At 41.1% G+C, this 12,772-nt stretch overlaps 1 protein-coding gene across 5 annotated transcripts in view; it reads left to right on the top strand.

Annotated features, from left to right (window-relative positions):
- The window catches only part of LOC102091596 (transmembrane protein 132C), a 167,558-nt gene that overhangs the window by 32,043 nt on the left and 122,743 nt on the right, over positions 1–12,772 (top strand). The window contains exon 1 of one of the 5 annotated variants that reach the window (XM_065032799.1): positions 8,850–9,003. The exons of the other annotated variants lie outside the window; for them this stretch is intronic. The gene's annotated coding sequence lies outside the window, so the exon portion shown is untranslated. Of the gene's footprint in view, positions 1–8,849; positions 9,004–12,772 lie in introns of those variants that run through there. 5 annotated transcript variants of the gene reach the window in all.

The following is a 12,772-nucleotide window of genomic DNA, read 5'->3' as shown; positions in this document are numbered from 1 at the left end:
AGGTACGGGCTGATGTGTATTTCTGTGTCGTAGAAAAGGAAGAACGTTTGAATTTATTACTGTTATCTCTGAGTTAAATAGCTGGTGTAAATGAGGCAATCCTTTGAACCAGTCCAATTTGGAAGTTTGGGGACCTCAGTAATTCATCGAAACGCATATGTCACAGTGTGATGGCAAGAGATCTGAAATAGCCGCAAGGGTCAGCTCCAGTGACTCTTGAGAGACTGGAATTTGGTTAGGAACTGATGTTTTGTTACATTTGTTGTGTGCATTTTACAGAGCAGAAAAGGAGTGCTTCTGAAAGCCCTCATAAAACTACAGACACTGAAGGGACTGCGGGAAGCAGCGCAAATTCTTTTTAATCCCCATTTGTACACTTAATTCATGGATTAAGGATCTGAGAGCAGAAAGGGGCTCAGGTCTGAAATGTATGGGCTCCCATGTGGGATTCATAGAGAGCAGCTGAACAAAATGCTTCATTTCAAAAAACCAATGCATGGCTTCATTCTCTGTTCTCGGGGATGCTGAAGAAGAAGAAAGATGATGACTTTGCAGCTGATTAATCACTGGGAAACAGTAATCACTAGTGGTGTGTTTTGGATCATCATTCAAGGACTTTCAGACAGAAATAAACCGGAGGACTACAACAGTAGCTTTCTCTAATTATTTTTCTGTGCTTAGCCCTAGTTCATGTATTGAGCAAACCATTTCTCTTCTTCCAATTTATAGTCAGTGATCTCAGGGGCACAGATTCAAAACATCCCGCAGAGTTTATTCTAGAAGCTGACTTGATGAGAGCGTATTTATGTCTTCAAACGAGGCTGTTTATTATAGAATTAATTCAGACTGAAAAATCATAGCTAACGTTTTATAGCACACTTAAATGTATATATCTGCTTGAAAAATATTTTCAGATAGATTTTTACCATGTGTAAATTGGCACAGCCCCTCCAGAGTGGAAAGAAACTGAGCTGATTTACACCCGCTGCAGTTTGGACCCCTTTGATTTCTCTTTTCTCTTCCATGTGTATAATGCACTGAGGAAGACGACAACCCTCTTTAATCTGTGGAGAATTTAGCCACTAATCAAGCACTAAAGAGGCCCCATGCCGAGGCTGGGAGCTAAAATCCTAAGGATGAAATCAAGTAATTGCTTTATCTCTTTCTTTTCAGACATCTAGAGATGCTTAAAGGCAAAACTAAAAGTAAAGGAATGAATACAGCCAAGTGGATTTAGCAGAGGGTGGATGTATTAAACTTCCACTGCAAGTGGCAGCAATAGGTGACATTCAGCACAGCTTACAAAGGCGAACAGTGGGCAGCACCAGCGTGTGGGCATCAGTGTGGTTCTCCCTGGCTGGGTGTATCTGTAAGCACACAAATCAAAGGAAAATGTACTTAATTTAGGAAAAAAAGTTCGGTGTGTTGTGTGGGTTTGTTTTGTTGTTGTTAAAAGTAGCTTATAAGTGAGAAACTACCTTCAAAAGAGCTTAACCCTCAAGTAAATATGGAAATAAATGACTGAATTTCTAGAGCCTTGTAGTTTGAGTTTCAGAATGACTGCATCTGGGTGCTGACGGCTACTAGACTCTTAGTAATGCAAGTTAATGCCTACAAGATTGTATCCTAGACGTGTTGTAACCTCAATTTTGGTCCCTGAGAAGGGCAATCAGCTCATACAGACCTACTGACAGCTCATCTGCACTTTAATTAGCCAGGGATGCGATCGTACTTAGTACAGAAGCAATACTAAAATGCCACTCACATTTCACTTTAAGTGTTCTGTGTCACAGACACCATCACCCAGGAATGAACCGTTGCTATTAAATTTCATAAACAATCATTTGAAATGAAGAGTTGTCACAGGAGCCGACTTCAGCAGCATTTTAATGGAGTATCAAAGGCACCGTTGCGCAGTGGACAGAATCACAAAACTCCCCTCCAGACAGAAAGAAAAGGTCATTGGGTCTTGGTCGTACTCACCTGAATGGCCAGGTATTACTTGTTCATTCTTTTAGGTCTCCTAAGCAAGGCAAACACTTTGCCATTTAAAATGCAATGACCACCGAACCCACAGATTCCTGTCAACCAGCAAACCAACAGAGAAAACAGTTATCTGGGTAACTAGGGAATTTAACACCAGAACAGCCTTCTGTGTCACTGGCACATCTATGCGCAATGATTATATACCCGCAAGACAGAACTTAGCTAAGTTCTGGTGGGGGCAAGAACTAGAGCAGTTTAATCTCAGATGTCTTTGAATGGACAAATTGAGAAATTCTGTAAGTAGTTAGGATAGGATTTCAGTTTTAAATCTGGCTGTTAACTTTTCTGTGCTTTAGGGCTATCTCGATGTTTTCTTGTCATACATGTAAAATAAATATTGCTTTTGATATGAACATATATGAATATAATTGTCATTTACAGAATGGAGAAACTGCTCAAAACAGTATCTTTCTTCCTGGACTCTTGTGCAATTGCTGTGTCCATCCTGACAATGTCAGTCACTGACAAAGAGACATGCCCCAAGTTCATTCTCTTTGCTCCTGGGCCTGACTTTCATTGTTCCTGAAGCAATTGTCTTTTTCTGATTCCTGAACTTTTTCATTTGCTGGTGAACGTCCCATCTGGTAAAGTCTGACACACCGTCATCTCTGTAGTTACAAAAACCTAGACAGATCTAAACCTTCCATGGAAACATGCTGCTTTAATCATGATTTTGATCAACTGTTTTGCTTTGCTCCCCCAAGTGTTTCAGGATGCTTTCATAACAGAGACAAGGGAATTCTGGGAGGTGGGAAGGAGGATTTGTGTGTAAAATGTGGGATTTAAGGGGATTTAGAAAGCGAGATTAACTGGGTGAGATGTTTAGATCTGATGACTTCCTGCTGAGACAGCATTTTTTGGGGGGGGCCATTGGGAAGGCGGTTCAGGAGTGAAAAATTAGTACTGCTGTGTGCGTGTCTCAGGTCTCTTTCCTGCAGCGTGCTGAAAGCATCACTGGACCTTGGGCTAGAATGGATATTATCTCCTGTTAGCAGGAAACTTGTTATAGCTGCATGTCAATCATGGTGAGGGACTCACCTTGCTTGGTATGAAGAATATGATCCTGCCTGCAAGTGGTTGCTACTTAGATGAGGCCCAAAACAACCAGGATGTATTTTAGTGCATGATCTAGAGAAGTGGGAATAAATCTAGGTGTGCCAATTTAGTTTATTGCTCTGACCGTTAGACCATACTCATCCTAAAATAGTTGTTTCAATTGTCAGCGTTTCTAATGAGAACTGCAGAAGTTTAAAAAACAAAACAAAGGAATGTTTAACTTTGGTTCCTGAGTTGTTTTTGTTGTGAGGTTTGTTACAGTTCAGAAGAAGCTCTTTGAGTTGGTGATGGTATCGAGACTAAAACGAAATGAATGGAAAACATAGAGCAGAAGGATATTTAACAGGACAAAGTTGTCCATGCTGTTACTTGCCAGTTACAGGAGTTAAGTGTGCCCAACAAGTTCCCCACTTGACTACAGCATGAAATGGGTTCCTGCCAACATATACTACTAATATTCCATCAAGGGGGCTTATTTATGCTGTCGTATTAGTAACTTTAAAAGTGCTATCAGAAAACTATTAATTAATAGTGCCACTAATATTTCATAAATCTGTTGCGGTTGTGGCTTGTTGCTGCATAAGGAGATCGGGTAATTCAAGTATAAGCTTAAAGGAAAATTGAGAGAGTTGCGTTTCTTAAAGGAAATGAAGCTAAAACTTTCTGATCTTAGGAACTGTTCCTAGTCCACATCAGATGCAGAGACTGGTTTATGTGACAGCGAAGAGCTGATCCTGTAACTTCAACTATGGAATAGAGATATTGCTGGGAAATGCTCAGGAGGCTTATTCCTGTTATTCCAAATACAGCATTCCCAGGAACCAGGTTCCGTTCTGCGCTCCAGATGGATGGAACGGCTGAGGAAGATGAGTTATCTGTGCTGTGCATGGTCGAGGCTGGTAGGAGTTTTCAGAAATTACAGCTCCAGATTGTCTAACTATTGTAAGTTTGCAGGTAGCTCAGACAATTGCCATTGATCTTTTGGAAATCAGTAGCATACTTAACTAGTTAATATGGGCTTATTGAATAACATTAATGTATTTAAGACTTACATATAGCTTATTCCTTAGGTTTTCAACCGTTAAAAAGAGTATTGTATAGGAAATACATTGATTAATGAAAGATGTGTGTGATGTAGAGGTATGGAGGTGGACTAGCTCGTTCTGCTGTGTGGGCTTCTGGAAAGGCAACCATGGTGTTGCAGGGGAGCTGCTGATGGGGGCACTCCAAGGGCTCCTCTGTTGCTGTGTTCAGATTTGGTGTTGGGGCAGATAGTTTTAATAGTGACATTTAGTGGCTTACTTAGCAAAAAGCGGTGTTTATAGCTTTCAAACTGAAAATACCATATACACTAATGAAAAGTAGTGTCAGTGCCTCTAAAACCTTTAAATGTAAGATAAGGGCTGGTGTGGTGTTTTGAGATGCTGAGCAGTAAACATTTTTCTCAAGTTTGCTTCCAGTTAAAATTGAATTTCAGCAAATTTACATGCAAATTCCATCAAGTACCAATTTTTGTTCAGCCATTGCTATCTGGATTTTTTTCATTAATTTGAAAGCATTTAGGAAAGGAAAAGAGCCAGCGCTCTTCTAATTGAGTAACCTAAAGTAAAATTGCTAAATCCATATGTAGGCACTAGGCTGATTTGTTTGTTAATGAGGCTAATTTTGCTGAGACTCGAGGGATCTTGGCATCTCTGAAATCAGGTTGCCTCTGCAGGTACTTAAGACGAAATAAAGAGGCTTAAAGTTTTATGAAAATATGTTTAAATATACATTTTATCTTTGAGTTTATCATAATGTATTGACGCACCATAATATTTTTCAGGTTTATAGTTTTAATAATACCACTTTCCATTACATAATCACTCTTTCAAAGGTCCCAAACCATTTTTGAGCGCTGCTTAAGGCCTCAGGCTTTTCTTTCTGAAGAAGAACTCTTACTTATTTTACTTGGGGCTTTTATCTACCTAGAAATGGGTGGCCTAAGGTAATTCAGCAGCTCTAGGAGAATTGCAGATGTGGTGCCTCTATTGTGGGGTTACCTTAACGTTATTGTGGATAACAAAACAATCATTTGAATTTGAAGTTTGCCATCAGTGTAATTGCAGTGAAGAGTTGTATGGTTTATTCTTGACTGGTTGATGTGAAACATTCTCTTTCTGATGACCATTGCATCCACGAAGAGTCGCCTTTTGATCACTGCAGGTTTCTGAACTATGCTTTTAGAAGAGATGGTTCATTTTAAATAGTTAAAATCTCCTTCCAGCTCTTTTGCATTTGAAAGGCCTTGGTTCTATAAGAATATTTTGTATTAGTCCTTCTAGTTGTTAGTGTGGAAACTTTCAGAGGAACAGAGCTGACACAAAGCTCTTGGAAACAGCGGATCATTTGGCAGCTGGTGCGTCTGTGGTGCCGGCCGCTGTGCTATGGGAGGTGGGGGCAGCGAGACAAGAACCTGTGTGGAATGTATTTACTCTTTACCTGTTCTGCTGTGGATTAAATGAGAACAGGCTTTTGGCTCTGAACATCTGTGCATAAATTCAGTCTGAATAGGAGGCAAGTTATGAAATGAGATCAGCTCTGAAAAATAATACTAACCACAACTAATATTTCTAAAAAAAAAAGGAATATAAATTGCTACCTTTTGAGCAGCTGAAGGAAATTAAGGGCTTGTGTAGGCTCTTAGATTTTGCCAGATTTTATATTGATTCACATTAAGGCTATTTTTCCTGAAAGTTTGTTTCAAAACAGGTGTGAGCTCTCGGCATTAAGAGGATACGTACCTTAATCTAACATGTCTACAGGTACAGAATACAGTGCAACAGCATTAGTTTAATTCACATTATTGATGTTCTTCCCCACCTGACCTGATGAGCCTTTTCTGACCTTTCTTGCTCCTGAGTGTCCCCATTTAGCTTTTGTAAGGGGGGCACTGATTGTGTGCTGGTGTCTCTGCTCAGGTGGTGTGGAAACAGTTATCAGCTTGAGTCAAGTTTCAATTACTGCCTGGCTGGGCCAGATTTGAACCGGGTACCTGGGGGGGAGAGATTTTTTTGCCAAATCTGAGCATAAGGATGACTGGTAAGGAGGGGGGAACTAGAGAATGAAAGTAAAGAATACTAATTGTGTAAGGGAAAAAAATGGGGGACCTCATGACAAACAGTAGCGTGTTATTAAGGATAGCATGTATTGTGCAAGAGAATCATCTTCCATGCTTGATGGGAGACAACTGTCATCATGAGAGATTCACTATACTGCTTTCCCCAAGTGCGCTGTGTACATTGAGAAGTTTGCAGGCTGCTTTAAAGTGAAACTCTGTGTCTCTGAATCAATGCATGCGTGTAGATCTAAAATACACACCATTCTCTTTTGAAATGGGCTGCAAAGAGTTCCTGCAGTTCTTCCTGCAGGGGGGAGTCCCTGCCGAGGAACTGATTTCAGGGAACCTGGCATTTTTGCTGTGGACTTTGCGTGATGTTAGACAAGTTATTTCTTCTGTCTGCCCAGTGATTCCTTTAATACAAATTAAGGAGAATAGGATGTCTCTGCCTCGTGTAAGTTCTTGGTGATAAGAACTGTAAGATACTGTGGCAGAGGGAAGGGATGCCCTAATATTGCAGCCAGCCATGGATTCCTATAGCCTTTCATGGTGTTTATCCCAAGCCAGGACTAAGGTGCGCAGGCAGAGAACATGTGAGCAAATCTGTGCGGTGCCTCCACTCTAGCTGGTTCTAATTAGTCATTTTTATGAGATCCAGAGCCAGACAAATATGAGGAGCCCTCCCCTTGTGTAGTTTCCTGTTTGCTGGGTGCATGTAAAAGAGATCTGGCCCTGATGTATGTTAATAATGAGCTGATAATGTAAGCCAGCTGAGAGATGTGGAGTTAGTCTGGTACGCTGCCAAGTGGGAGGTGAAAGTTCAGGAACTGACTCATGTTGCCAAGACCTGGTCCTGCGGAGAAGGTCTGCCCATTAATAGATTGAGTTTCTCATTAGGGCTCCACAGCACATGCTCACAGCTTTCAGGTCTCGGGCTGAAACCCAATACCAGCGAAAGCTTGCCGAACGGAGCGGCAGATTTACTGGTAAATAAAGGATTAAAGGAGCACTTGGCAGGGTTGTTGGACTGGAAACCTGACTAGCCTTTGAAGATTTCTCCATATTGTAGGTCCTTCCTTTAAATTTATACCAAGAAGAGACTTGTTCTGCTCATTACCATGCAGCCCACAGGGCAGGAGTTTTATGTAGTCTGCACTATATCGAGGGTATATGATGCTTGTATCTGCCTTTTAAATCAAATGCATGATATTGCCTCTGAAGTAAAACATCATGAAAAAGTTGTTAGCTCAAGAGGAGCCTGGTGTAAACAGGCTTCCTCATACCCCCCAGTCCTTGTCTTTCCATGGAGGACAGTACCATGCATTACTTTTCCCAGTGAGAAGCTCAGTATTTACAACATCTCTAAACCTACTCGTGTTTTCTTTTTCTTTTCTCTTTTTCTTGAATGAGGATCTCCAGTGAACTAGCACAACTGCCTGCTTGGGTTACAGCATGTGGTGTTTATTACAGCTGGCCATGAATGGAGCTCATACGTGGTTAAACAGCTCTAGCAAACTGAGATGCAGACAGGTTTAAATAGACTTATAAAAGAAACAAAAAATAGCAATCCAAAAGCCCTACAGTGGACAAGAGTGTTAATACAGTACTCTGGCACTTCAGGGTGGCATTGGCTTTATATTTCTGTACTGAAAGCAAAAATGATTCCTATTAAAGTTTTGGTTCTTGAATTTGCATTACATGATGACTCTCATGCCACTCTGGCTTTACATGGAGTCAAAAGAAACTGCCAGGTGAGTGTTGTAAACTGGTCATTATTTGACTAGCACGTAGCAAAGCTCATGGTAGTTTCCTTTTTATTTAATCTGGGTCTATTGTTTTTGTTAACTAATGGAGACAGCAGTGAATTTTATTTCACCCCTCTTCCAGCAGAAGGGTTTCCTTTGTTCCTGCATGTCCAGAAGCCACAGGCATCTTTAATTGTTGCTGAGATCATGTTGTCTTGATCGAATAGCTGTGCTAGACCACAGTCTCTTCTGATGTAACACATCTGGCTTCACTGAAATTACAGCAGGGAGAAGGTATTTGGCTTTTTCCTTTCTCAGATGTGATATGACCAGTCAGTCTGAGGGTTAGTTAAAGAGCTGGATTTACAGTTTATCAGAAGACTTCTGATTAAATCCGTAGCTTTATTTTGCTTCTAGTTCCTGTGTCACCAGAGCTGATGTGGTTTCTTGCTGCAGAGCCAGCAGTCAGTGCAGCCAATGCTGCCAGCAGTGAGCGGATGGTGTTCGTTGTATTGAGACGTTTTAGCCACCCACACCAGCTTTGCTGGCCTTTAGAGGGCAGATTAAAACACTCCTAATGCTTAACAGCATAAATCCTGAGGAGATCTTATGTAAACATATTCAGTCAGCACTCATTGATTTCCCTGGGGAGCAAGGCTGAATGAAGATGATTTTCAAAGAAAGGGAAAAATTAATTTTATCTTTAAGGACTGCACCTGTTAAAAAAATTGTAGGCTGCACGGTGGTTTTAGCTGTGTGAATTGGGATCTGTGGCAGGGACATGGGAGAGGAGGGATGTTCAGAAGTTATATTAGGAAAGGACAAAAATAGTACTTGCAAAATATATAGCAAGGCTCTATTTCATTGATTTGCAGGGACGTCTTGCAGTTCTTGAGCAACAGCACTTTAGGAGCGTGACACATTCAGCCTCTTAAATACAGTACAGAAGTCATTTGCTCTGCACAGTTTTGTGGCACTCAGCTTAATAAGCTCGCATCCATCATCGTCATCTGTCTTTGCCAGTGACTTCAAGGGTTCTTGAGAAGCAACAGTAAGGTAGGATTCTTAGAAGAGGATGCTGTTTTCTCCCAGCCCCAGAAAATACACTGACTCTATTGTACCTTCAGAGGTGTGTGGGTCAACTTCGTTAATCCACTCCATCCCTCCTTGAAGACTTGCCGGACTGTTGCTCTGCTTTGTACACTGGATCTGGGTTCTTATAAGCTATCTTCATCTTAAATATGCCTTGGTTTTGGTTTCTGAATTTATTCATTTGGTACAAACACTGTCTTGAAAGGGAGAACTTGGTCTCATTGGCTTTTGCATCCTAATTCCAGAACTGGACTTGCCAGATGTCGTATCCTGACACTTTCCTCAGGTATGGTACAGATGATGTCTTTTCGTTTGACCTTTTTCAGCAGATCATAGCAAAACAATTGTAGCAAATAAAAGGGACTTTAGAGAGGGACTTCTAAATCACCCTCTCTACCTTAAACAATAAAAACAGCATTAAAAGCATGTGTTCATGATTCTTTTTTGGCTTTTCCTCACCATGATTTTGAATTTTGTCAGGACTGCTTGTGTCCCTCTGGAGGATTCCTGCTTCTGGATCTCATTCTTCCTCTTGTAGTTTTGACTTTCTCATACTATGTACTGATACCACAACCCCTGTAGTGCTTTGTTCTTCCTGTGATCTCTTCATCCACTCACTTCTCTGTTGCAGGTAAACTGGAGAAGAGATTAAAGAATGGCTTGAGCTGAGCTGGCATGGGGACTGGGGCTTAAGGAGCCTATTCCCTCCTGCTTCTACCCTTCAGCACCAGTATTCACCAGAGACCACCCAGTGGCTGCTGTGCAGAGCTGGGCTGCTGCCACAAAGCTTTTGAGTCAGGAGAGGGTATTTGGGAGAAACAACAATTTGAGGTTTGGGGAGGGGCAGCTGCTCACCCCAGTATCTCTTGGCCTTTGCTCTGTTAGTAACACAGCTGGGTCACCTTTTAGACGACAGCCCCTTAAAAACAACCCTTGGAGATGCTGTGACCACAATAACACCAGTGCTCTAACCATCCCTTTTAATTAATCCTTGGGAAGGAAGGTGTTTCACCAGATGGATTTCCCCTTGGTTTCTGTGCTGCTGCTGTTCTGGTATGATGAGCTGCTTTGTGCTCTGTGACAAAGAATTACTTGGAGGTTAAAGGTGATGCTGAGTTCATTTCCCCAGTGAGCAAGGCTGCCCCCCACCCCCTCAGCCTCATTTCTCAATTAACCTCCTCATAAATCCTCATTGCATTTTTGAAATTGAGATGATTAGCAGGGCTGTAGCCAGGACAGTGGGATATTCTGGCATGCTGTAAGTCACAGCATGCATGCATGCAAGTATTTTATACATGCAAGTATTAAAAGTGTGCATGAATTATGTCTGTTACTGTTCCCAATTCCTCCATGGAGGAGGAGTGAAGAATGATAATTGTCAGTCTTCACTCTTCACTTTTTTTTAAATTGCCCAACCTCTAAACAGATCGTGTGGCTTCTGAGATGTTTGTTATCAATCTTTGTGTAAATGAAGTTTGGAAATGGAAGGATTTGGTTTGTGGGCAATGACATCAAATGGGTGTAAAGATGTCTGACTTCTGTGCTTTGATAAAAACTCCTGGCAAAGCCAATTAAGTTCCCTGCCTCAGTTCCCTATCTAGATGGTTGGAAAGATTTTCATCTGCTGTGTCCTTGCTACACCTACATATCCAAAGGATCCATCCTGCACGGATCTGAGCACAACTCACACTGAGCTTTGTTCTCTTGGTCCTTGTTGAGTTTTGTGGCGGTGGAGAGTGCTGAGCAAATTGTACCTTTCAGGCTTTAGGACCTTAATTTCCTCTTAAACAAGGAGCTTGTGCAAAGCAATTTAATGTCTAAACAGAGGAGCAAGTGCCTACCAGCATCTAACAAAGACTTAACCAGCAGAGGAACACGTCTCTGTTAAAAACCAGGGGAAAAGACATGGGGCAAGGAACTGATACATTGCCAAGGCCAGAACTATTTGTTTCATGTTTGTAACTTGCATCTTACATGTTCCCATTTTGACAACACTTCAGTAAACAGAAAAATAATAATAAATCTGTTATTCATGTAGCTGATCATTGTGATGTTCTGGCCAAGGTTTTGAATTTTATGGGGATTTTTGTAGGCTGTTTTGTATGTCTAAATTCAAGACATCTTCTGTGGAGCCCTGTCTTTCCCTTAATTGTACCCCTTTTTGGCATAGTCTTCAATGGGAGATCCACAGTCCAGATCTCTGAAAAGTTACTGGTTAAGTTAGAAAATCCTAACCAAATAGTCTATGTACTCCTTGCTTTATGACTTAGATTGGGTTATTTTTGCCTGCTTTTTTTTTGTTTAAAAAGCAGTGTTTTTACCGAATCTTTTGTCTGATGAACTCAATCTGCTTTTTAAGCCCAAGCCAATCAAACTTTGACTTCTCTCATTTCATTGCTAGAGAAACTGGCTTTCAGAGGTTTCCTCTGGCTCCATATGTTTTCAATGGAGCTGGGAATAAACTCTGGTGTTCTAAATCCTCCTCTTCTCCACAGCTATCAGACAAAATCAGCTTAAGTGTTATTTGCTTTGGACTTCTAGTGCTGACACAATGAGTGAATGCAGAATCCATGGAGTTTAGGACAATGGGGCAAACAGCATTGGAATGAAAGGCCATCATATGACATTTTACCTACTGTATGTTGCTCACAGGACACTGACATTTGCAGCATCCGGCAAGGGGAAGAAAGCCTGATTACTTGAATGGTGTCTATAGAAGGTTTTCCAAACCTTATCTCTTAACAAAAGCTTTCATTAATGGAAACTCGAGTTCCAGATATTTATCTTTGATTCTAAACAGTACACGAGCTTAAGTATGTCAGCTGGCCTTGGCAGTACAGACATTTGGTAATGTCAGCACTGCAAGTGGAAGTGATTTCGGAAACCTTCGCTGACCTTTGCATATACACTGTTGTGTTACAGACTTTTAAGGTCATCAGCCAGTCTGAGAACACAGTTTATAGATTTCAGTCCTGAATGTCAGTCGGTCTTTGAAAAACATGTCTCGGTTATGTGAATTGAGGGTGATAGAGAAGATGGGTTTGCAATAAAAGGGTATTTTGGAGTTTCTTCTGTCAAAGGGTGGGATGTATAGAACTGTGACCATCAAAAACTGGAGCTCGTAGGCTGTCATTAAATGATGGGAAATGCATTTTTAATGTGCAGTTTTCTGAAAGCTTTCATTGTGTTTCCAAATTAAACTTGAAAGATTCTATTTTCGGTGTATGATAAGGCTGTACATCACAAAACAACAGTTTGTGCTTTATACATATGTGCCTATTGTGTCAGTAATCCTGAGGAAAATGGAACAACCTGACAGATGTTGGATAATGCCTTATAATGCAGAGGTCTAATCCTGGTTTCTAATAGATAAATACTAAAACCAAGGGGACAGGCACACAGGTTCCTTGAAGGCTCAGTGGCTCATCAGACATCAGGCAGTGAAGATATGTGGCCATTGGCGGGTAATCTCTCACCTACATCTAAACCCTTAATTCCTCATCCAAAAGAAAGTTGTTTCAAACCAACCTCATAAAAGAATGGCTTAAAAATACTAAGGTTTTATGACTGTTCCGGTCAATACAGCACCCAGGGCTCCAGCTCCATGTGACATCCCCCCAAAGAAAATTCCTCCTACACTAGAATCCAAGAAATAATAATACAGATCAGAGTTCAATGTTTCATATCCAGCTCCAAAAATGAACTTGCTAGATTATAGGAATTTGAGCTGGCC

The sequence above is a fragment of the Columba livia genome, chromosome 17 (genome assembly GCF_036013475.1).
Source record: "Columba livia isolate bColLiv1 breed racing homer chromosome 17, bColLiv1.pat.W.v2, whole genome shotgun sequence".
In the NCBI taxonomy this organism is placed as follows: Eukaryota; Metazoa; Chordata; class Aves; order Columbiformes; family Columbidae; genus Columba; species Columba livia.
The sequence above is the reverse complement of the archived record's forward strand: the minus strand, read 5'-3'. Positions and strand labels throughout refer to the sequence as shown.